Source organism: Euleptes europaea, chromosome 9 (assembly GCF_029931775.1).
Source record: "Euleptes europaea isolate rEulEur1 chromosome 9, rEulEur1.hap1, whole genome shotgun sequence".
NCBI lineage: Eukaryota > Metazoa > Chordata > Lepidosauria > Squamata > Sphaerodactylidae > Euleptes > Euleptes europaea.
This window is the reverse complement of record NC_079320.1, coordinates 30,141,972-30,168,491: the sequence shown is the minus strand read 5'-3', so window position 1 is coordinate 30,168,491 and position 26,520 is coordinate 30,141,972.

Sequence of the window (26,520 nt, the reverse complement as noted above, 5' to 3'; positions counted from 1 at the left end):
CATTTGACTAACATAATAAATCTTATTCATACCATTGTCACCATCTATTACAAAAATTAATAAGGCTTTTCCTCGTCCAGCCCAACTTGCAGAAGGTTGTGAGGGATTTTTCTTTCGCAGCATTATAATATTATGTATTGACAAACCTTTTGGCTGTTCTGCTACCCTGGTCATAAACAACGATTTACTTGTCAAGCATCTGCCATAAATGCTACCTGCCAGGAAGTTTTACAGCCCTCTCCCTCGACCATAAATCCAATTTGGCTTTGTTATTTTCTGGGTCAATGTTGTGGTTTTGTGCTGTTGGAGGCTTAACAGCTCACTGAGAGGAACCAAACTAGGTAGCTGGTTAATCCCTAATATTTCAGACATGCATTGAATGTGAGGTTACACTGTACTTACACATGTCCAGGCAATGCACTGTGTGCGGGATTGTGCCTGCTTGTTACACGCTAACCCAAGCAAATCCCAACAACACCATCCTAGCATGTGGACATTCAGACCCATGTTGCTACAGAGCCAACAAGCAAACAAACTGTAAATCTGAGGGATCCACTCACATGTTTAGGAATTCCTGATTTCTTGGACAGAGCATGTGTGCACATAGTATGTACGTGCATAGGCTGTCTGTGACCCAGGGGTGAAGGGGCATGAAGTGGGCGTGGCAGCAGATGTGATGCTGCTATCCAATCAATTCGTATTGCCTACGTGTTGAACACATGATTCACAAGAAGCTACCATATACTGAGACAGACCACTGGTCTATCAAAGCCAATATTGTCCATTGTGATTAGCAATAGGTGTCCAGGGTCTTTCACATCACCTACTACTGGATCCGTATCAATTAAATTGTAGGTCTTAAATTAAATGGCACCACTTACTCTCTTACCATTTACTCTCAGGTCTCTTCTGACCATTTAATTGTCTGAATTTTGACTCAGAAGGCATCCCACTGGCCTCTCTAGCATGGTGTACTTTGGCCCTCACGGTCTCCACTGGTAGTGCTTCATGATATGGTTGTCTGTGAGAGATATGGATTGCGTGGGCTAGACATACAAACTCTCTCAGATAAAAATCATTCTAAAGCTAGTAGTTAATGCTCCTTTTCTGAAGAAATGTTTTAGGAGTCTTCCTTAGGACTGAACATGCAGCACAGTCAGTCCATGCATGTGGGATGAGGCATGCATGAACAGATCTTGCACTGGCCACTACTGTGTTCTGGTAAACTGACTGATACTCACTAAAAAAGTTATAGATCAATGGGGCTGGGTGTGCATGTGACTCATCAGCTTCAGAATGCAGATGAGCATGGGATTTGCTTTCTAAGCTTTATGATCTGGATAGGAACATATATGCTATCTGGATCCATTTTGTAACGCCTGTAGGCAAACTTGAGAAATGAGAGAAATTTCAATCTTTCTATCAGTTTTTACTGTGGCCTCAGACCGGGGACCCTTTGCACTGGCATGTCAGGGTTACCGTCCCAGGCTCTTTCTTGGCCACCCACATTACAGCAAAGCACCTAGATGGTTCTTACATTGCTTGGACCCAGAGCCCACCCCTACACCTCAATGTCTTCCCAATGAGAGCAGTCCCTTCCCTGGCTCCCACTCCTTGCCCCATCTTGGGGGGGGTGGAGCCTGGGGAGAGTGGGGGGTTTGGGAGGGGGGAGGGTGCGCAGTGTGATATAATGCCATATAATCCACTTTCCAAAGCAGCAATTTTCTCCAGGGTAACTATTTACCACTCAGTCCTAAGCAGAATTACACCTTTCTGAGCCCACTCACTTAGAAGGATACAATTTTGTTTGGGGTTGCAATGTTGGTTGTAAGACCTGTTCTGATCTAGAAAGGTTCCACTCCTGAAACTTAATTCCAAACATAGATTCCCCTTGTTAACTATGGGACTGACACTCCAATTCTAAGTACAGCTGAAGTAAATGGGTTCAGAAGGAGGTAACTCTATTTATGATTGTGCTGCCAGTTCTGTACTAACCATTTTGAGTGATCAAATAAGATGACGACTATTATCTCAGTATAGATGTATAATATGGATTATGGGTTTTTAAAAACTTCCTTGTTGGACTTTGTTTCAAAGATAGCATGGAAAACCCTTTGCGATTGTCATGCTGGGGCATGGCTGGTATCCAAGCAATGTATTTAAAAAAAAACATTTTTGAAAAAGTGAGATGTCAAGTGGTTGAGGCAGACAATGCTCACTTACAGCTAACAAGTAAGGGTTGTCTGTACCCATATGCAGGTACTTTCAAGGGCAAAGTCATTGTGTTCTCACACTTGCATTTTCACCCTGTATTTTACTGTGGGTTATAATAACTGTTATGCCTCAGTTTAAAAAAAAACATTTTATTGCTGAAAATAAAGTGACTCATCTCCTTTTGGCTCTGTTCTTTATCAAGCCTTTAATCCAATGTTTTCCTTCCCTTGAGGTAGCTCCTTTTTCTGGCTGCCCACATAACAATTTTAATGTAGGCAATCTTGTCTCCTCCGGACACACACTGTAGCAATAGCTGAGCTTCAATGCTATTTTCTCCCTTTTCCTGTATAATTTTGTGCCTTGTGAAGTTTGGTGTTCAATGATTATCAGTTTTGTACAGACAAAAAGGGGTGGAAGGGTACAAGGAGAAGCTACTCTTTTTATGGCATCCCTCTTATCACAACAATTACTTACAGGACTCTGTGGCTAAAACAAATTCTTCCAAAGGAAACAGAAAGCGATAGAAGCTCTTTACCATTCTTGGAAAAACCTCATACAGGCAAGTTGCTGACACCATGCTCAGTAACTTGGGATCAGATGGAAAATGTAGCATGCATGTGAGGTAATTCGCCTGTTCAATTGCATGCATTCAACATAATTTGCAGATCACTGCAGAAAGTTTTATTTTTACTTATTCTGTTTTTGTGTATCTTTATTCTGAAATAGTTAACTCCAAATACATGAAATTTGGAGGCAGAGTCTCAGTGATCATGAAAACTACAGGAAGAAATGAGATTTGATGCTCATCTTTTTATGTGTCTTTGAATTATGGGACTCTCCCCAGGGAGACTCATCTATCCCCTTATGTTACCATCTTCTGCCAGCGAGTAACAACTTTTTTTGTATCATTTGGTGCTCCCTCAGTCATCTCCCCCTTCCTGCCCCAATGTTTTAATTGTTGTTTTTATGTTTTTGTCTGTGTCTTTTCATTCTGGCTCCAGTTGTTTTAATAATGTGATTTTTGTTGGGTTTTAATTTGTTAGCTGCCTTAGTGGGTCTTATGCAGGCAGAAAGGTGAAGTATACATTTCTACATAAATTGTGCTGTTGCTGTGCCCCCCTATGTCCTTGTTATCTTTGTCTTGATGCTGAGATATTATCACCTCCATTGTTGTACTCAAGCAAACATGCTTATTTGATAGACAGTGGGGGCCGAACTCGATGTGATGGTGTCCATGGGTTGGACCTGTGGAGTTTTAAGGGGATTTGAAAATGCTATGGGCAGCGCAGTGACTGAGGTGCTCTTATCCGTCGTCTGCACGGGCACCCATTTTGGCACTTGAAAAGGTGCGGGGGGGGGGTGCACCTTGCTTGCTGCACTGCCCTTCTGGCATTTTTAAATCCCTTTAAAATAGCAGCAGCATTCACAGTAGGGTTGCCAACCTCCAGGTACTAGCTGGAGATCTCCTGCTATTACAACTGATCTCCAGCCGACAGAGATCAGTTCACCTGGAGAAAATGGTTGCTTTGGCAATTGGACTCCATGGCATTGAAGTCCCTCCCTTCCCCAAACCCCGCCGTCCTCAGGTTCTGCCCCAAAAACCTCCCGCCAGTAGCAAAGAGGGACCTGGCAACCCTAATCCACAGTGTCTGCCAGGTGTCTGGGCTGATTGCTCAGGTACTGCTAGGGTGATCAGGCCTCCTGCTATGGTGGGAAGCCTCCTACCAATCTTCTTTGTTGCCCACCACTGCTTGTCATGATGGAAGGTTTTTTTAAAAAAACAAACTGCCAGCCTCTTCACTGGTACATCAGTTCCAGGTACAACATGGGGTAGTTCTAGGAATTGCTGGAAACTATAGGTTTACCCATTGTAACTTCCAGGTCATACCCAGAAGTCATATAATGACTTTAGTGACACTTGTGACATCATGTGCCCCCAAAGGCCCTGCCCCTCAACTAGGGTTGCCAACTTCCTGGTAGTAGCTGGAGGTCTCCCACTTTTAAATCTCACCTCCAGCCGATAGAGATCAGTTCACCTGGAGAAAATGGCCGCTTTGGCCATTGGACTCTATGGCATTGAAGTCCCTCCCCTCCCCAAACCCAGCCCTCCTCAGGCTCAACCCCAAAACAACTCCAAGTATTTCCCAACCTGGAACTGGCAACCCTACCCTCAACCCTCCCACTAGGTACTATGCTGAGCCTGGCAACCTTAAGTGTTGCAGCTTAGGCCATCTTTTTGGGTGGGGCCCACATGGGCTGATAGCTTAGGAGCTGCCAAGGCTTGTCATGTCTACCACAGCCTGGGCTGGTTGCCGGGGAGTTGCAGTTTGTCCTGCCCTGTCCTTTCCTTGGCCCTTCAACCAAGTCAGCAGCTCTGACAGTGTATATTTATCCCCCTGCCACCTCCTCTGCTGTCCTCTGGACTGCAGCCCTGATCTCTGCTAGTCAAAAAATGTGCCTGATTTGCAAAGCTCTGGATTTTCCTTTCATTACATACTGGCTTCTTTTCCAGTCTACAGTTATTCCATAGAGTAAACTGGGTGCAAAAAGAGTTGAAAATATAATGTAAAGCACCCTGAGGTTACACTTCCTCTGACTGAAGTTAGTGAGAAAAATGTCACTCTTCTCAGTGAAAACCTACAGGCTACATGTTAATTAATTCTTCTACACACAATAACAAACCCTGTGGGAAGATAATTAAAAACTACTTAAAGTGGTTTTCTTTTATAAGGGAAAAAATTTATGAGGAACTTCTAGTGAAGTGTAGACAGCTGTACATGAGACAAAATCCATCAAAAATAGGGTTGTGCAAAAAAAAAAACCCCAGTAAATTTTGTGTTTATTGGGCATTGGGTTTTTTTGGGGTTTTTTGCTGAACATGAAATAAGCCAAATACCCATACCAGTAAATAGGTAGTTTGGCTTTATTTCCGGGTTTCCCCCCCCCAAAAAAATTGTTCCGTTATAGTTATGGGGATTTTTCTCCAAAGCTCCTGTGGAGGCAGCTTTGGAGGCAGAGTCACCAAATTTGCAGCATAGCTGCAAGGGACTCTCCCTTGACAGACAAAGGGGGTATGTCTGGGGTGGGGCTGGCATTAGTCAGCTCCCTGAGCCCTTTTGGCATGGGAACACTCACATTTGCTGGTGTGAACTTGTGTGTGTAAAGTGCCGTCAAGTCGCAGCCGACTTATGGCGACCCCTTATGGGGTTTTCAAGGAAAGAGACTAACAGAGGTGGTTTGCCAATGCCTTCCTCTGCACAGCAACCCTAGTATTCCTTGGTGGTCTCCCATCCAAATACTAACCAGGGCTGACCCTGCTTAGCTTCTGAGATCTGACGAGATCAGGCTAGCCTGGGCCATCCAGGTCAGGGCGGTGTAAACTTACACTGGCGAAAATGTAAGTGCAGCCCATAGAACTGCATACAGTGGTTCCATGGGGTTGAGGGAACGTCCCTGTCAGGTTGCTGGCCATGGCACAGCGAGATGCTTAGGAGGTGGCTTGGCTGCACTCACTGCACCGTCTCTAGTTGTGGCGCTGCTCCCTCCCCCCAGATTGTGCTGTAAGGTTTATAAAGTCATTCCTAAGGGTTTAATGGGAGATAGCTGTGGTGAAATGAGTGGTCCCAGCCCAGTGTAAGAGAAACTGGGGGAGATGTTCCTAACTCCTACAGGTAAAGAAACACTGTGTAAAAGAAACTTAAGTTTAAGAAACAAACCAGAGACTGCCAAGAGAAAGCCCTCTCAGCAGAAAATGAAGATTCCAACACTTGTTTGTAAAACACCTTGATACATCTGGAAGTACAATATATCACTAGAATTTAACCATCTCAATCTTCTCAGTTCTGTTATTCTGTTACAATCAACATTTCATGTTATGAAGAATTGCTAACCTAACTTTTAAATCCCACAAAAAGAGAAATAAAACTATTTTAAGTTGTATTTCAAAAAGTGCCAAATATTTCTGACCACCTTATTATGCAAAATGACCCCCTCCAGTATAATAGTGCCTTCCTAATATGAGGCTACCATCCACTTTGAGGAAAGGTTTATTTAGTTTGAGAAAACAGCTTGGGAGAAAGGGTGAAGCAAGTGTCATTAATAAAACCCTCAATTTGCATTTTTAAGCAAAGGCACTGTAAAGGAATTCCTTTTAGAATATTAGTCAGTGCAAGTAGGACAGAAATCCAGACCACGTGACACATGGGCGCAAAGACCGCTCTGTCCTATATGTTTGTAAACTCTTCTTTGTATTCTTTGGTATCTTGTCATAAAATGGAGTTGTATTCATGTCTCTTGTATTCTGGCTTTCTGCCCGTCAGCTGAACCCATAGACAAATTTAAATCTCTCCTGCTAAGGATGAAATTGCTACAAGAAAACAGGATTGCATAATATATATCTTCACTTAAGTAAAAATAATACAATTTACTTTGAATGTCATGCAAGAAAGCTGAAGGCATCTTGCCCCTCCTCCATTTATTATCCTATCCAGAGGAGGCCAAGTTATTTGTTTGTTTGTTTGTTTAGAATGTATTCTGCTTAATTTCTTAGATTTAAAGGCAGTTTAGAAAGCAACAAAAAGTTGCAATGACACAACAATTAGCATATCAGTCCAGTAACAGTCCAGGTGCATATCCTGGTGACATATAGATTTGCTCACTGCAATGTGTTCTACTTGGGGCTGCCCTTGAAATCTGCCAAATTTATTCATGGAACCCCCGAATTCGGCAAATTCAGCTCCCCCGTTTCCCGCGTTTAAAAAGTTCGGTTCGTCCAAACCGAAAAACAGCCGAATTGGGGAAAATTCAGCTGTTTTTCGGTTCGGCCCAATCCGAATCAACAGCCCTAGCCACAACTTTTGGAATTGATCGATGTTGCCAGCACAGGAGCATCTGCATTTACTATTGCAGCACAAATGAGTGGTGTATTTGTGCGTCTGAGCCTAATGGTGTCTTAAAAATCTAACATGACAGGATTTTTGTCTGCCAGCTCCGTTCACGCCTGGGTTCTATTGTATTTGCCCCAGAAGGTGCCGGTCTCTGTCCCCCGCTACTAACTGCAACACCTGCATTACACTAGTCAATGTTTTGGGGAGATACCTGCATTGTTTTGGCTACTGCAATCCAGGGTTGACCAGAAGGAAATTTCACCCTCTGTTGTAGAACTACACGTATTTTTTAAAAATTTGTAGAGAGCTAGGCGACTGGAAATCCTTGTTAAGTCTCATGTGAGCCAGCATCATTGCCTCAATTGGAGGGCCCTATGGAATTCAATTTTTAGTAGAGATGGTTAAGAACCTGTAATTTTGAACTGCTTTATGACATTCACCCTACCGATACTTCTATGAAATTCAGTGTACCGAATAAAATCGTGGTTCGGGGGCCGCACCCCCCGCTCTGCCCTATCGAGCATCGGCGGCCTCTCTCCCCTTATGCCACCTGAGGCGTGCCTCGCACCCTGTGTCAGAACCTTATTTCGATCGGGGGCGCATTTTGCGACCCCTTCCTCTGTGCCACCCCGCAGACCTACAGGGATCGCAGCCATTTCACCCCCTCACCTAGATGCACGCGGCGATAGGTGACAAGTTACACCCCGATACTACCTGTGCGGCAGAGCGCCCCTAGTGGTAGTCGGTTAAACCAGCTCGGAATTCCACGAAAATCAGCGGGGTGCCCAGGCTTGCCACCCCTGACCTCTGTGCCAAAGATCGGCATTCTGCCCTGCTCTCTCTGCGAGTTAGTGCATAGATCCTGCCCCGGCAGGGTCGGAGTTAGATGTTTTTTTTTTTTAAAAAAAAACACCCATGGGAGCCAAAAACAGGAGGCTCTGTACGGTCTCTCTCAGAGGGGCTCGGGGGCAGGGGTGCCCATGTGAGTGTTTTGTTCACATGAATTAGCCATCCGACCTCTCTTTTCAACAGGAGAGTTAAAGAAAGGAAAACTTTCCTCTGTGTTTTATTTTCACGGGGGCCAGCTAAGTTAGCAGGAGTCTGAGCCCCCTCCCCCACCCTGCTGCTGCCATGCTCTAATCTAGGGTCTCGTTCAACCACTTAAAAAAAATAGAAGGCTGCTCCGACCATCTTGTGCCCCCCCTCCCTCCCTTGCACGCTTGCCGTAGAAGGTCCAAAGCCCTGTCCCTCTTTCCCCCGCCCCTGCTGCCTTTGGGGTTGTCAAGCACTCCCTTGTAGCATGTCTGCTTTCTAGGTCTGCCCCTCTGGGCAATACCCCCTTTTTCCCTAGAAAACATAGAAAGTTTTCTCCAGAGACAGCCGACGTGCCATGAGATGGCAGGTTTTTTGCACAGAGGCGTTTAGAAAAAAAAAAGATAAGGTATCTGTCAGTCAGGGCTGCCCCCTAAAACTCTGCTCCTTCCACACCGTGTGCTTCAGACACCCCAGGACCTTAATGTGCTTCTTCTTGAGCCACTCCTTTTTTGCCTTGGCCGTGTGTTTTAGGTCATTGTCATGCTGGAATACCCATCCTCGACCCATTTTCAATGCCCTGGCTGAGGGAAGGAGGTGCTCACCCAAGATTTGACCAGTCCATAATTTTAATGGTAGGTCTATTGTAGCTGTGAGAGGCAGAATAACAACAGGAAAACCCCCAGAAACCCAGAAGACAAAAGTCAGAGATTGATGTTCATTATAATGAGTGAAATAAATATTTGATCCCTTTGCAAAGGTTGACTTAGTACTTGGTGTACTTGGTGGCAAAACCCTTGTTGGCAATTACAGAGGTCATATGTTTCTTGTAGGTGGCCACCAGGTTTGCACACATCTCAGGAGGTATTTTGTCCCACTCCTCTTTGCAGATCCTCTCCAAGTCAGTAAGATTTCGAGGCTGATGTGTAGCTACTCGAACCTTCAGCTCCCTCCACAGATTTTTCGATGGGATTAAGGTCTGGAGACTGGCTTGGCCACTCCAGGACCTTAATGTGCTTCTTCTTGAGCCACTCCTTTGTTGCCTTGGCCGTGTGTTTTGGGTCATTGTCATGCTGGAATACCCATCCTCGACCCATTTTCAATGCCCTGGCTGAGGGAAGGAGGTGCTCACCCAAGATTTGATGATATATGGTCCCGTCCATTGTCCCTTTGATGCAGTGAAGGTGTCCTCTCCCCTTAGCAGAAAAACACCCCCAAAGCATAATATGTCCCCCTCCATGTTTGACGGTGGGGATGGTGTTCTTGGGGTCATAGGCAGCATTCCTCCTCCTCCAAACACGGCGAGTTGAGTTGATGCCAAAGAGCTCGATTTTGGTCTCATCTGACCACAACACTTTCACCCAGTTCTCCTCTGGGTCATTCAGATGTGCATTGGCAAACTGCAGACGGGCCTGTACATGTGCTATCTTGAGCAAGGGGACCTTGCGAGCTCTGCAAGATCTCAGTCCTTCACGGCATTGTGTGTTACCAACTGTTTTCATGGTGACTATGGTCCCAGCTGCCCTGAGATCATTGACAAGTTCCCCCTGTGTAGTTCTGGGCTGCTTCATCACCGTTCTCATGATCATTGCAACTCCACAAGATGAGATCTTGCATGGAGCCCCAGACCGAGGAAGGTTGACAGTTAGGGTTAGGGTTAGGGTCAGGGTTAGGGTTTTCACCTTCTCACCAAGCTACTTGGCGATAGTCTTGTAGCCCGGTCCAGCCTTGTGCAGGTCTACAATCTTGTCCCTGACATCCTTGGACAGCTCTTTGATCTTGATCATGGTGGCTAGTTTGAAATCTGATGGATTGATTGCTTTTGTCGACAGCAGAACCCTAACCCTAACCTGAATCTGGCTGGTTGATAGGGGATCAAATACTTATTTCACTCATTATAATGCACATCAATCTCTGACTTTTGTCTTCTGGGTTTCTGGGGGTTTTCCTGTTGTTATTCTTTCTCTCACAGCTACAATAAACCTACCATTAAAATTATGGACTGGTCATTTCTTCGTCAGAGGGCAAACAGGCAAATTTAGCAGGGGATCAAATGCTTTTCCCCCTCAGTCTTGAGCCTGCTACTGCCCCGCTTGCTACTGCCCCACTTGCCCCACTTGCACTGCAGTGCGGGATTGCATAGGATTAATAATCATATGAATCTGGCCTCTGTCTTGATTATAGTTATTTTACAGTGCTTGTATTTTACAGCTCTTTGGCAGAAGCTCAAGGTCACTGCCTGGTGGGGTGGTTGTGTCACATTAATTAGCAATGCCTTCAATACTATCCAAGTCACACCACACATGTCTGCAGAATTCTAATAAAAAGTGGCTCCATTATCTCCTAAAATAATAGCTTTTCCTTCATGCATTATGTGGGCACTGGGCTTCCCCCCCCCTTTTATATATTTCTCTCCTCTCCGTGTCTTAGAGTTATTCAGTCTGGATAGCAACATGAAATGTTTCATTTGGACATGCTCCTGACCAGGAAGCAGTCGAGCATGAGTTACAAATGTGAGATTACATTATTCACGGTGGAATCCAATACAGAATTGTGTGTGTGTGTTAAGTGCCGTCAAGTCGCTTCCGACTCATGGTGACCCTATGAATGAAAGTCCTCCAAAATGTCCTATGTTTGACAGCCTTGCTCAGATCTTGCAAATTGAAGGCTGTGGCTTCCTTTATTGAGTCAATCCATCTCTTGTTGGGTCTTCCTCTTTTCCTGCTGCCCTCAACTTTTCCTAACATGACTGTCTTTTCCAGTGACAGAATTAGCCCAGTTTAAATCTCAGGAGGCCTTGACTTGGATGACCAAGGCTAGCCTGATTGTATCAGATCTCAGAAGCTAAACAAGGTGGACCCCAGTTAGTACTTGGATGCAAGACCACCAAGGAATACCAGGGTCGCTATGCAGAGTAGGGCTGTCAAAAAAAAAAAAATCCGGTACAGTTCGGATTTGGCTGAATTTGGCCCTTGTGGGTTCGGTACGTGCCGAAGTCCGAACTCCCCCACTTCGGATCCGTTCAATTCGGCGGGAATTCAAAGTTCGGAAACAAATTCGGCCGAATAAAGCCATTAAAAACACAATCGCGCCTTTCCGTGGCTCTGGGGGGGGGCATTTTTGGGGTTAGAGGTCCCAAACGTTCGGCAGAGCTTCAAAGGACATTTATTAAAAGACTCCCCAAGTTTTGTAAAGATTGGGTCAGGGGGGGCTGAGATATGGGCCCTGAAAGGGGTCCCCCCACCCTTAATGTGCATCTCTCAGCAGAGCTTGCCGCCCACGCACAAAGCTCCCAGCCCCGACAACAGCTGAGAAATTTGCTAAACAACTGCAAAACAACACAACCTTGTTAAACAACACCTTTGCAACACACAACTGAAACCTCCCCCCTCAAACCAGGGAGCGAGAGACTCGAGGGGGAACACACACCCCAGGCAGAACCGACGAAAGCCCCCTTTGGCTTCCCCCCCACCCACAGAAACTGCTCCCTCCCCACACACACACAGACTCTGCTTTCCCCCCCCCCACACACACATACACAGGAGAAAAATTATAGATTAAAGCCCCCAAAGGGGTCTTACTGTGGCTGTCTTCTGTTCCATCAAGAGGGGCTGAAGAGGACTTGTAATCCAAGATGATTCCAATTAGGCACGGAACGTTTTGCTCTGGAGAAGAAGCACAGGATCGGCTGATCCATTCATCCCAATAGGGAAAAGGGGAAAGGGGAAAGGGGAAAGCCCATATCTCGGGACCCCCTGACCCAATGTTCACAAAACTTGGGGAGTATCTTAAGAACACTGGTCTGAAACTCCGCTCAAAGTTTGGGATCTGCACCCCCAAAAATGTGCCCCCTGCAGCCATGGAAAGAGAAAAGGGGGGAGGCGATATTTCTGCCCCCACTGAACCCATCTTTACAAAACTTGGGTAGTATCTTAAGAATAATTGTCTGAAGCTATGCTAAAAGTTTGGGGGCTATATCCCCAAAAAAGCGCCCCCTGCAGCCACATAAATGGAAAAAGGGGGGAGGGAAAAGGGGGAGAGCCCATATCTCGAGACCCCCTGACCCAATGTTTACAAAACTTGGGGGGTATCTTAAGAACACTGGTCTGAAACTCCGCTCAAAGTTTGGGATCTGTACCCCCCAAAATGCGCCCCCCTGCAGCCATGGAAAGAAAAAGGGGGGGAGCCCATATCTCGGGACCCCCTGACCCAATGTTTACAAAACTTGGGGGGTATCTTAAGAAGCTTCATCTGAAGCTCCAGTGAAAGTTTTGTGTCTGTACCCAAAAAAATACACCCCCTGCAGCCACAGAAATGAGCGAATGTGCACAAGCACCCCCCCCACACACACACGAGGATTTCGCTCTCTCTCTCTCTCTCCCTGGCCGGGCCGCACATCAGCTGATTCCTCCAGTACTCAATCCTGACTGATTGGCCAGAAGAAGACCCAGCTAGGCCACCGATTGGCCGAGGGAGGAGAATGCTGCTTACTGAAGGTTATGCTGCTTACTGACGGCCCCGAATTGGCCGAATTTATTCACGAACTCCCGAACTCGCTGAATTCGCCCCCCCGGTTGCCCGCCAGTTTTGAGTTCGGTTCCTCCCGAACTAAAAACGGCTGAATCAAGGGAAATTCGGCTGATTTTCAGTTCGGGCTGAACCGAATTGATAGCCCTAATGCAGAGGAAGGCTTTGGCAAACCACCTCTGTTAGGTCTTTTATGCATGGCTTTTTCACTCGCCGTCACCCCTCCAATGACTTCGGGTCTTTGTACTGATTATGCATCCTGTCTCCAGCCGTCAGAGATTGCCTCGCTCTCCCCCAGCATTTCCCCATGTTTGGCTCGCATTTTCAGAGACCTGTTTTATCTTGAATTTGAAACTGTGGACAAAAGACAGAGAAAGGCAGGGGGAGAGTGAGGCAGCTTCTGACGGTTGGAGACGGGATGCACAATCAGTACAAAGGGATGACGGCGAGTGGAACAGCCATGCATAAAAGACTTTAGTCTCTTTCCTTGAAAACCCTACTGGGTTGCCATAAAACGACGATGACTTCATGGCACTTTACATGCAAACAATCCAATGAGACTAATGGGATTAGACCAGAGTAACTCAGCAGAAGATTGCTCTGTCAGTCTTTGATCTTTATTATTATGATTATTGGCTAATTTTGTTTCTGGAAATAAAAAAAATGCGCCATTGTAACTCTTCATTATTATTATTTTCTAAAGTACATGAGACAAATGCTCTTACTATTTTCTGCAGAACTCAGCTCTCTGACAGAACAATGCTTTTCTGTGCAGTTTTTAAAATTTGCATGAATACTAGCCCCTAAAATCAATTTTAAAATGAAGTTAATTAAATGAGCTGTAAAGGTGTTTTCAGGGATAAGGGAGTGATTTACTATTTTAGAAAGCCCAACACATTTATAATGTATGCAAATACAAACCTAGCATAAGTAAACTAAATTGCTAGTTATGAAAATCAGCACTTGAGAAAAATAGCATATTTGTCTTCCCACTTTTAGGTGCTTCTGATTTCAGTGGAAGAGTTACAGCATTCTCTTCCATTAAAATAATTTGGACTTAAAAGTTTTTATGTTTGATGGATTATGTCCCTAACATTTTTGGATACAAAGGCATTGCATCTCTTTTCCCCCAACTAGTGTGGTTATCTACAAAGCTCACAAATGTGAACTCCCCGCCCCCCATATTATTGACTTCAAATAACTTTAGCACTCATGTAAAGGAAGTGGTTCCTGGGACTCCAGAGTATGATTGCAAAACTCCCTTGCTGAAACTAAGTAGACAGTCTCACTCTCTCTCTATATATATAATCTTCAATTCCATGAATGAAGAAAGACAGGATGTAATTTAAAATGACTTTATGGCCACTGTACTTGCTTTTTAAAAATCTGTTTTATTCATTTTTTATCTATTCATGTTATTTCTCACTGAGACTAAAGGCAGATTGCACAATGTAAATTAATGCAATCAATAGGATGAGGCATCTAATGAGCAATGTAATAGGATTAGGATTACAGAAATCTGAAACAACGCATAAGCATTGAACATGACATGTTAAACAATGCAGAAAATAGTATTACATTTATTTAATTTATATTAAGGCGAATACAATGCAGTGAGAGCAAAATAATACACTCAGCGGCAGATTATAAATACTATACACAGTGATACAGTCTACAATCCCATTCTGTTTATAAAAGCATTTTACTGATCCATTCCATTATAATCATTTTATATTCTAATTGTGAAGGCAGCCAAATTTCTGGATACTTAAATCTGGTGACTGGATCTGTGAACTGACAAGACAGATATTTCTACAAACCTCAAAAGGACCCCAGGTTTGCAGAAAATGTGAAATAAAAAAAAAGATTCGGGAGTTTTAAAAAGTCAAAAATTATAAATGGAGCACCTGTAGCTTTAAGCAACAGATTTCCTCAGTGTCTGTTGCTAGGCAACCACAGATTCCAGGCAAGGGGAGAGGGCAGGACTCTCTCCCAGCCTATTTTGGCCTATTTTGACTCACTGGGGCCAGGTCTGACTAGAGTTGCCACCTCCAGGTTGGGAAATTCCTGGAGATTTTGAAGTGAAGTCTGAGGAGGGCTGGGTTTTGGGAGGGGAGAGGCCACAACAGCCTGCTTCTGCCTGCTGACCAGCTGAAGGGAGGTGGTCAGCCTGGTTAATTGCCTGCCATAACCCGGCAAATGGCAAGCCTATGAATAGCTGAAAAGAGAGGATGAGGCTGGAAAAGGTTGCCAGGAGGAGGCAAAGAGGAAATAGTATGAGGAGGGGGATACAGGGAAAAGTCAGGTGCCCTCCCCAAGTCCTTGCAGGTTCCCTACCACATACATGAGCCTGGTCCAGAGGCAAGCAGCACACAACTGGGCCACAGTTTACCTAGGTAGAGGCTCCGGGTGGGAGGGGGGAGCTGAAGATGGTTTGTTGGGTGGGAAGGGGAGAAGGAAGCAGGAAGAGGGGAGAGGTTATGGGGGTTTTAGGAAAGGGAAAGAGGAAACAGTGGGGGAGCGGGAAATGAAAGGCCTTTTGCATAGCCCTCTTATCTTTAGAAAAATGCTCTCCTGAACAATTCTGTTTTACATAGTTTGTGGAATGCATGTATGAGTTTGTACACAGCTCTCTCACACATGCTGAATAATGCACTTTCAATGCACTTCAGTGATAGTTTGGATGTGGATTTTGCCATTTCACACAGTAAAATCTATATGCAAAGTGCATTGAAAGTGGTGTCAAAGTACATCATTTAGCATGTGCTAAAGCAAAATTAATGGCTATGGATTTGCTTGGATTGGCAGCATTTTACCGAGGTACAAGATGGGACAAACTGAATTATCTGTGATCTGTGCACTTTAGCAACATGATCCAGCAATGATGCTGGGAGAGATACATGCCACCTACTGAGCAGGTGCCAATTAAGGCATAAAGAATCATAAAGAAACACAGGTTAGCAACCACAGATATTTCACAGCTGCACAGCTATTTGGCATGTGTCTTGAGTAGAGTGGCAGCAAGATGAGAAGTTCTGAGGCTCAGCTCAAGTGTTAAAACAGCATGCACGTCTGCTGAATGTGTTTGGTCTGAAGTTCTCAGATTTCTTATTATACGCATCTTTCCCACCCAGTTGCCATCCTGGTTGGGAATGGGAGGGTGACAGTTGTTCATTCCTGACCATGAGATTGTTGTAGTGGTATCCATATATTGATATTGATAACTGGCATGAATAACACTATGGGAAAGAGCCTATGAAAAGTGCATAAATTACAGCAGATTAGGCAATCCACAATGCCCACACAAAGAAATGTTCAACATGGCATCTCATTTTGTAAGCTGAATTTCTCACATCTTTCCTTTAGTTTCCTTTTGTTTTGGGATGGTTAGAATAATTTCTCAAAGTTCCCATGTAAGACATAAACAAAACTGGAAAAATGGAATGAAGAAGAAAGTACTGAGTTTGCTTAGAACAGACAAACAGGATTTGGGTCAATATGGAAATGTATAGAACTTTTTAAAAAAATGTTATTTTCCAGTAGAGTCTATAGATCATGATGTTTCATGGAAGGGTATCTTCTGAAATCTTCATGGAGAGTTTGGGCCATGATGCTTACTTTTAATCAGATTGTGTGAGTGTGTGATATATTTGAATTCCACTCAAGGAATTCATTATGCTGTACTGATTTATTGATACAAGAGACAGAGCTAATTTGCATGTGTAAATTAGCAGTAAGAACATTTCCCTTCACTGGGCTATATGGCTGATGGACTGTTTACTTAATTTCCTTCTTCAGAGCTTTGAGTTTTGCTTTCAGAGCCAAAGATGTCATCTCAGCTTTAGTTACTTGATGTACATATTTATTGAGTTAAACTATGCAATGAGTCCTAAGGGTTTCTTAGCAGGATGTTTCTAGTTATTGGAATACTCTACTTTTCCCCTGTTGGAAGCCCTAGAACAGCTGATGTGTCACTTACATTTTCATAAGGAAAAAGACTTTATATGTCATCTCCTATTTTATTTTCCTAGAATCGACTCATACACATAATGGCCTTAATACTTTCTTAGTGGGAGGTGGGCAATAAAATGTCTTCAATAGGAGATAATACATCTGTTTTACAGCCTCTTTTTAATAAAGAATTGGACATTTGGACACTTTTTCAATTCAAACTAAATGACGTGTAACCAAGGAATAGAGTCTAAATGAAACTTAATAACCTTGCACTGTGTTGCTTTATCAAATGCACAGTTGCAGATATTTCAACAAATTCAGTTACTATAAATACAAGCCAGGATAACTGTAGGACCCTGATCAAGTACCCCTGCCACTGGAAACTTCAGGGGTATTTAGGCATAGAAAATACAATAGCTACATTATTACCCAGCACTTTGAGAAGGATTGTCTTTAGAAGTGTAACAGATACCAAGGGGCATTCACTGATTGGGAAAAAATATTCAAAAATCATAAACCTGGCATTAATTCTGATACCACACCAATGCTTTCAAGCCTAATTCTCCAACTGACCACATCAGTACAGGTTTTTAAGAAAGATAAGATGCAATTCAGCACAGAATTCGGCATTCTTAAGCCTATTGGCTTGAATCCCATCAATAATTTATTGAGGGTGATAGAATTTCTGCCCACAGTCAGTGTGATATTCTTGCCTTCTTTCTTCTTTTATTCTCTGCTCTTATGACTATAGTCTTCAGCACTAACAATTCTAACAAAAGAACAATAAAAGAGAGTAATAATAACAATAAAAAGACCCATAACAACTAGGGAATCAGGTTGTCTAGATCTAAATAAGTATTAGATTTGACTTGACAGCTGCCAGGGTAGTATTATGATCACTTCCAGCCAAAAGGTTCTGTAGCTTACCTCAATACTCTTGCCTTCTTCCTCTGTTGTAGTCAAAAATGTCCCTCATATTGCTCCTCCTGGAGGATGTGAAACCCTCCAGATGTTGCACAACTCTCAGCCCTACTGAGCAAGCAACAGTGTTGCATGTTCTTTTCAGAATTCTAAGGGCACAAAGACCAACCACGAACACACCAAGTTAGATTTATAAGTCAAACTGTTCTATTAAGCATAATAGTACATGTCCCTATTAACATCAGGGATAAAGTAAAAGCGTGCAAAACACATCATACAATCTCATCCACAGGAATGATGTGTACCAACTGAAGCTACAGAGTGGTCAGCCGGTCACTTCAGACATAGACAATATATCTGGATGTCTCAGTGATGGCAGTTGTGCCTAGCTTTGCTTCTGCTATAACAGAGTTGCCATCCTTTTGGGGGTTGTTGGCAAGTTCCTGTCTCTAGGTCTTGGCTGCTCTCTTTGCTCCAGTAGGAGCAAGGGGCATGGGTGAAGTCAGATGTTGCATGGTGATGACACAATGGTGACATCACTTTTTTTTTAGATATTTTTATTGATTTTTAAAATTATCTGGGGATACAGGAAAGAAAAAAGGATAAGGGAAGTGTAAAGAAAATACGTTTGTTACCCCCTAACATAGTTTACTTGGTCATCATTTTTTAACATATTGTATTTAATCACCAAAATCATTTTCATAACATTTAAAAGAAATCTATTACTGTTTTCTGACCTTAATAAATTCCTTAAAAAAAAAAAAGATTAATCGTTTATCTTTATTCAAGTTTTGGATGTGTGGTTAAAATACTTCTGTTAGATATTCTCGTTTTTTGATAGGCTATATATAATCATAAGCTTTATTTTCATAATAAAGGATTTTTTAAATTATTTTTTAGTTTTAATATATTCATAGAAGATTTGCCATTTGTCTTTGTTTGATTTTTGAGTATCTGACTGTAGTAGCTCTGTTAGATGTGCCATTGTTATAAATTCATATGCTTTGTCGATCCAAAGTTTGATTTTCGGTATTTTTTCTGTTTTCCACATTGATGCTAGAGCTATTCTTGCCGCCGTTGTTAGATATTTTAATATAATCTGATGATCTTTGCTGTATTTGTCTGGTACTTTGCTTAAAAGAAAAAATTAAGGATCATATACAGTAGGTTGACCGATTATAGTTTCTATATCCTTATGAATCTTTTTCCAATATTTTTGAATTAATGTGCACGTCCACCAACAGTGATAGAAAGTGCCTTTTGCTTTCCCGCATTTCCAGCACAAACCGGATGCTGAACTGTTCATATTTTGAATATCACTCGGTGTAATGTACCACCTATGTAGCATTTTGAGCCAGTTTTCTTGAATTCCTTGGCTGAGAGTGAATTTGAGATTTCCCCGGAATAGCTGTTCCCATTCATCCGTAGTTATAATTTCCATCCACTTAATTTGGCATGATTTTATTTGTTCGTCTTCTGTATCATATATCAGCAGTAAGCGATAAATTTTGCCTAATAAGTGATCTGTCGACTTACTTATCAGCTGTTCAAAGTCTGTTTTACCTTGCAAGATTCCTCGGGTCCAGCAATTCTCTTTAAATCTTGAGATTAGTTGGTAGTATACCAGCCAAGACATCCGCGGGTAATCAGTTTGTAGTTCAGTTATCGTCTTAATAGATCCATCCGTTTTTATCAAGTCCTGGTATTGTAATGTCCCGTATGTTTTCCTCTCAGTTATTGACCCATAACCATTAAATGGTGCGATCAGCAGTGATTTTTCAAAAGTTAGTCTGGGTTTTAGTTTTCGCCACACCTCCACCATATTTTCTACAATGGGATGGCCTTTCATTTCTTTTAGTCTCTTCTTCCAGTCCTTTCCCCATAGTAATTGATGTGCTCCACCCTGTAAGCTTGCTAATTCTAATTTGGTGGTTCTTTCGTTATTTTGCAAAATCCAATCTTTAACCCACACCAAAGTTGCCGCTTGATGGTAAATCTTTAGATTTGGAAGAGACAAACCTCCTCTTTTCTTTGCGTCCGTCATAATTTTAAATTTTATTCGAGGACGTTTTTTATCCCAGACAAATCTGTTAATTTGTCGTTGCCATGATTTTAGTGCCTTTTCAGAAATCTTTATGGGGATGGTTTGAAATAGAAAATTAAATCTCGGGAGTATATTCATTTTAATTATTCTGCCCAGCCAGGAAATTTTTAATTTAGTCCAACTTTGGAGATCGCATTCAATCTTATTCCAACTCGTTTGATAATTATAATTATATAGGTCTTGAGATTTTTTTGGAAAATTTATTCCCAAATACTTTATTGGTTTAGTAGAGTTTGTGAATCCTGAGATATTTGTTATTTCCAATTCTTCTTCTTTAGATAAATGCTCTAAGAAAGTTTTTGTTTTAGCCTTGTTGATTTTATAGCCTGCCAGTTGTCCATAGACATGGATATCCTTCATAAGTTCTTTGATGCTAGGTTTTGGTTGTGAAATTATTAGTAGAACGTCATCCGCATATGCTCTGATTTTAAATTCTTCGCCTTGAACATTTAGACCGGATATTCTTTGATTCGTTCTGATTTTGTTTGCCAGTACTTCTAACGTTAAGTTAAAGAGTAAGGGTGATAAGGGACAGCCTTGCCTAGTTCCTTTTTCAATGTTGAAGTCTTTAGTCAGGGTACCATTAATTATTAATTTCGCCTGTTGATCCGTATAAATGCTAGATATCCAATTGAATAAATTACCTTCATTACCTATAGTGTGGACCACCTGTCTCATAAAGCTCCATGAAATATTATCGAAAGCCTTTTCCGCGTCCACAAAGATGAAGGCCATTTTCTCTTTTCTGTGTTTTACCAGTTTTCGCGCATTAATCAAAAATCTAATATTGTCCGCCATATGTCGTTTAGGTATAAAGCCAGTCTGGTCTGGATGTATCAACTTGTCTGCATAAGCTAGCAATCTTTGTGCAAGTATTGTAGTGAATATTTTATAATCTGTATTGAGCAACGATATTGGCCTATATGAGGAGGGTAACATCCGATCCGTTCCTTCTTTAGGGATGAGTGTTATAAATGCTTCTTTCCAGGAGTCCGGCACCTTCTTGTTCTTTTGTATTTCATTCATAACTCTCACTAACGTTGGGGCTATTTCATCCCTAAGTGATTTATAATATAAGGCCGTAAAACCATCAGGCCCTGGCGTCTTTCCACTCTTTAATTTCTTGATCGCCTGTATTACTTCTTCTAAGGCGATTTCTTGGTTTAAACCAATTATGTCCTCTTTGGAAAGATGGTTTAAATAATTCTGCTGAATATAGGTTTTTATTATTTCCGTTTGTTCATTTTGCTCCTTCTCTTTATATAACTCCTCGAAGTAGTCCAGAAAGCATTGTGCGATTTCATCATCTTTATATGTTGTCTGCCCTTTCAATTTTGCCGCCTGTATTATTCTTTTTTTTTTTTTTCTGTTTTAAGCATGGCTGCTAAATGTTTGCCCGGTTTATTTGCATGAGCAAAGTGTTTTTGCTTTATAAATTTTAGTTTTTTTGCTATTTCGTCTGTATAGAGTATATCAATTTCGTGTCTGGTCTTTTTCAGCTCTTTTAGTGTTTTTTTGCTATTTGTTCGCTGATAAGTCTGTTCTTATCGAGCAAGGTTAGCTTGAAAATCCGTCAAGTGTTTTTCCCGCTCCTTTTTATTTTTTGAGCCTAATGAGATATAAATGCCTCTCATATATGCCTTTGAACAGTCCCAGATTGTTGCATAGCTCATTCCTTGCGTTTCATTTCTCAATAGGAATTCCTTAAGTTCTTCACGGCCCGTGTTGAGATCCCTCTCTTTGATCATCAATGCATCATTCAGTCTCCATCTGAATGTTTTCTTCTTTTGATGGTGCCATTTTATTAGTATTGGGTTATGGTCAGATAAGATCCGAGGTAGTATTTTAATAGAGTCTAAATTTTTCAATAAATTGGTCGATGCCCAACACATATCAATTCTTGAAAATGTTCTGTGTCTGTCCGAATAGAATGTATAATCTTTGGCCTTAGGATTTTTAAATCTTTGGCCTTAGGATTCTCCAAATATCCACCAGGTTAAGACGCTTCATGTCTGATTTTACCTTTTTTGGCAGCTTGCCACTTTTTTGATTTTTTGATCTATCCAGTTTGGTATCCAGAACTCCGTTCATGTCCCCTATAATGATGACCTCATACTCCAATTGTTCTTCCAGTGACGAAAAAAGTTCTGTAAAAAAATTTTCTTTTGACGTCAACGGCGCATATATAGAAGTTATTATTTTTACTTCACCTGTGGGAAATTGCAATTTCAATGTTAGCTGCCTACCTTTGGTGTCTTTTATAGTTTCCAATACTTAAATAGTGGGATCTCTAATATATATGGCAATGCCCCTTTTCTTTTCTGATGCCGATGATGTGTACACTGTACCAAGTCGTTTGGTGTTTAGTAAGTAATTATACCTTTTTTGTATGTGTGTTTCTTGCAGGCATATTATGTTCGCTTTGTATTTAGAGAGCGCATGAAAAGTTTTATTTCTTTTTTGAGGTGTATTTAAACCATTTATATTGATGGATATTATTTCTAGGCCACTTGCCATAGTGTTTTCTATTTAAAGGCTGCCGCCTCATCCATCAGCTCTTCTTGACTTGTTGCGGAATTCTTCTTTTTATTCCATGGTGAGCTGGATCCATCAGTTCTATAACCTTTTCCTTTAGCCTTTGTTTTAATTTCTTCTTCTAAATCGTGTGCTTCTTCTATTGTTCGTATTAAGACTCTACCAGTAGATAATTGAACGCTTAGGAAGTACGGGCCCACCCATCTGTATCTTATCTCCCGTTCACGTAATAGCTTACGCAGGGATTCCAGTTCACGTCTTTTTTTCCTTACTAAAAAGGGTAGGTCCGGAAAGATCTGTATCTCTCTTCCTTTGTATATTAGAGGGTCATCTCTTTGTTTGTTCAATATATCTTCTTTTATCCGTTTATCTGCAAATGTTATTAGGATTTCCCTTGGCAATTTTTTGGATGTTGCGTATTTAGAGTTGACTCTATAGATTTCCCTGATATCAACCGCTTCTTTGTCGATCTCTAGGTAGGTAGCGAGCAGTTGGGTCATACTTTCTTCCAAATTCTCTTGAGGCATATCTTCTGATACATGTTGGAAACGCAAGTTGTTCTCTCTTACTTGCATTTCCGTCGTAGCTAGTCTATGTTCTGTTTCCTCTGTCCACACTTTATGCTCTTGTTGCATTCTCTCTGTCTTTGTTTGTTTTATTTTAAGTTTCTTGATTTCTTCTCTGTTATCCAGGATATCCTTGGCATTTTCCTCTATTTTTTGCTTAATGTCCTGGAGACCGGTCGCCAACTCCTGTTTAACTGTCTGAACTTCAGTCTGTACTGTTCGCATATCCGTTTTGACCAAATTACATTCTTTGGTCAGCCTTTCTAAATCTTTGTTTACTTTGTCCATTTTACTATTTATTTGGTCCACTTTTGCTTCTAGTTTTTGTTCAGTTCTTGTTAGTTGAGATGTTAGCGCTGTCAGTTGACCTGCCAATTTATCCAATGCCTTCTCCATATTGTTTTGTGACCTGCTAGACTTTTCCTGTTGAGGGTGGTAGCTTATTGATTCTTCTGCACTATCAATCTCTCCTTCCTTTTCCTCTTCTTCTAGATTTTTTCTTGAGGTCAGATTTTCAGCTTTATCTGTTTTTCTATTTTTTTTCATTAGATTGTATCTATATATCTTTCTTCTAGTTTGTAACTCTGTATAGTTACCAGACATGCACAGCTATAGAGTAATAAGATTAAGGATTTTTATATGCTTAAGTATTTAGTTAGATATTGATCAATCTTATTTAGGATATTCAAGTCAAGCCGCCCACACATCAGTCAATTCAATACAAGCACATCAATTGCAATACAAAGCACATCAATTGCAACATAGGAGTATGAATATTTTAACTTTTTTACAAAGATTAAACTTATTTAACCTTATTTTTTTTCTCAAAGCTTCTAGTTATTTATAGCACCCCCTGTGTAGTTAATGTTATATTAAATATCTTCAGAAAGTTTCCATAGGTGGGAGGCAAATACTTTTATCCCCCCAGTTTAGGTATAGTAAGGCACACGACTATGAATTCTGGGAATTGTAGTCCTGAGTAGTACCGGTTGACGTCACCGGAAATTACCGAGCTACAGGCTTGCCTTGGCCGCAAAGTTCTGACTCCTTGCGAGTAACCTGTCTGGTTGGCCGTCAGAGCCCCGCTTCTATGTCAAGGGTCCCCCTTCAGCCAGCCGTCCCTCGCTGCTCGCTCTGCCCTTCGGCTGGCTTCCTTCTCTCGCCGCCGTCTGTGCCGTTGAAATGCCGTCCTCCGCTGGTCCCACCGACTCGCCTTTGCTGCCGCAGGCACTGGTCTTGCCGCCTCGCCGCCGCTGCCTCCGGTCTCCGCTCAAGCTCAAGCTCCGGTACCTTCCTCCTCCACCTGGGAGCCACGCCGCCCCTCTTAATATGCAGAGTAGTTGTACCGCTTTGTCAAGAGGTATCCGGCAGAAAGGACAGGGAAAAAAAGAGAGAAGTTAGTAAGCTCTTACCGTTTAATAGTCTGACTGTATTATTATTATCATTTATACAGCAAATTAGGGGGTAGTAAGTTAATATGGAAGGGAAAAAAGGGGGGAAGGGTTTGGGGGGGTAGTCGGTTGGGAGGTCGGAGCTGTATAGGACTCGCCTGAATTTCGCCTGCTGGGACGTCCAGAACCCCTTTGTTTGGAGTAGCGACGTTCCTCCTCTCGTTGAGAGTTGAGATTCAGAAAAAAAATTCTGACTCAGGGCTAAAAGTATTTAGTTTTTAGCCACAGCACCGGTGAATTTCTCTCCCGCTCCTAAAGGTGCGGCCGCTCCGCCATCTTGCCCAACCCGAAATCTCGGTGACATCACTTTTTGTTTACTTTTGCTCCCATGCAGACTCTAAGGTTTTGATGTCTTAGCCAAGTTCGGACTTTTGTTTGGGATCTGAGTATGGTTATAATTTCCTATACAAGGCCCTTAGGAGCAACCACCCAATTTCAGTGATAGTTTTGTACTCAGATTGCTTGAACATCCATTTCAATGGAGGTATCCAGTCCACACAGACCATTGTATGACAGTTCCGTCCACTGAATAACAAAGGAGCTTTGAATCCAGGAGTCCTGTATGTATTGCCTGTTTTGCATCTGGAAAACAGTACTGAATTAGAACAAACTGGAACTTTGTTTCTGACTTGCTGATTCATGAAGCATGGGATGATGGTGTTGTGTTGCTTCCCCACAGCAACAGCAAATTAAGTTAGTCATGTGTCTTCTTTATACTGGAAAATGGTGGATTTTCCAGCCATGGATGTAAGATAATATGTAGTCTGGGATTGAAACTGGAGCTATTTTTATGCATGCGATCCCAGAACCAAATTATCACCTGCATTTTAAGTACTGAAATGTCCTGGGATGCAGTTGTGAAGTCAAACATGTCCATATTAGATTACTAAGGCATCCAACCACATTTTCATCTGCATGAGTTGTAACAACATAGCACAAAACAATCAATTAGTCAAGATATAAATCATTTCTGCATTGTTCCTCTGTTGCATTAAATAGCAATGATAATGATAATAATCTGCTGTTGATAATAATAACACCACTATTATTATAAGTCAAATCACAAAGGATATGTGAAGTTTCAGGGTGAATTATGATGTCACATCTAATGTTTAATTGATCATGGAAAAAATGCTATAAAATGTTAGAATTTGGATTTGTCACCATGTATACTTTTATTGGTTCCAATATTTAGAGAATAAATAAATCAATAAAACTTTTTCAACATTTCAATACTGGTCAGAATATTTGGTTAAGAGCAGTGTGTGGTCACAAGGAACTCATTTTTGTCACTGTAAGGTTATATCTTGGTTTTTGTCAGTGCAAAATACCAGGGGATTTGGTTACAAAGACAAGCTCCAAAAGACGCAAAGACCCATGTCAAACACCAATTCATGTCCTCTTTATGACCTAGTACACTAGATTGTTGTCTACAAAAGCTCATAAAAATAGCTGCTAATGTGCCATGTGTAATTATAGCTGATTCCCATGAGAGGGGAGGATGCATCTTCACCTTTATAGGAAGAGAATATAAACTTTGTTCTTTCTCCTTCAAGATTTAGTCCACACCTATAACAACTGTTCCGAAGGATTTTTTGGGTCTCACAGTCTGTGCTGGCAAATAAAACCCTTGGGTATCGCAGAGATGCATAAGGACATTCATATGGTATCCTCTTTTCTACTTCATTTCCATTCTCACAGACTTTCATGCTGCTTTATGGAATCAGTGGTTGTGAGAACAAGAAGTTGTCAGACAATGGAGCAGTTGATAGGAACCGTATCTCAATGCTACCCCACATTACTCATTACGACAGCACATTGTCAATACTTTATGTACAACTGGGGAGTCAGAATGCCAGTTTGTAAAGCACCAACAGATTTACATGATTGTCTTCTAGTAAATTATACATATTCATCGACCTACTTCTGTTCTAGCTCATTAACCGAGCTGGTTACCACTCTGCTCCCCTCTGGCTAGGTATAATTGAGTCCCTGCCTTCTGGCAAGGTGATAATGAAATTCATTGAATAAGTGACAAGTGGGTGGGAAATAACCTATTTACACCTATCCAAAGGAGACTGGCACAATTAACACTCTGCTTAAGGACCCATTCTTGAAAAAAGGGGGGGCATTGAAACTTTAAATTTTAATTCTGAATAATGGCACTTGTTTCTTTTTGTTGGCATGTTCAAGGAAAGATTGGGGGTGGGAATTGTATCCTTAGACCACTGCCTGTTATTAGAAGTTGCAGGCAACTGCTGCTTCTATTGATTATTTTACAAAACCAGAGTAACTGTCAATTAAGAATCTACAATCAATTTGAGAGTTCT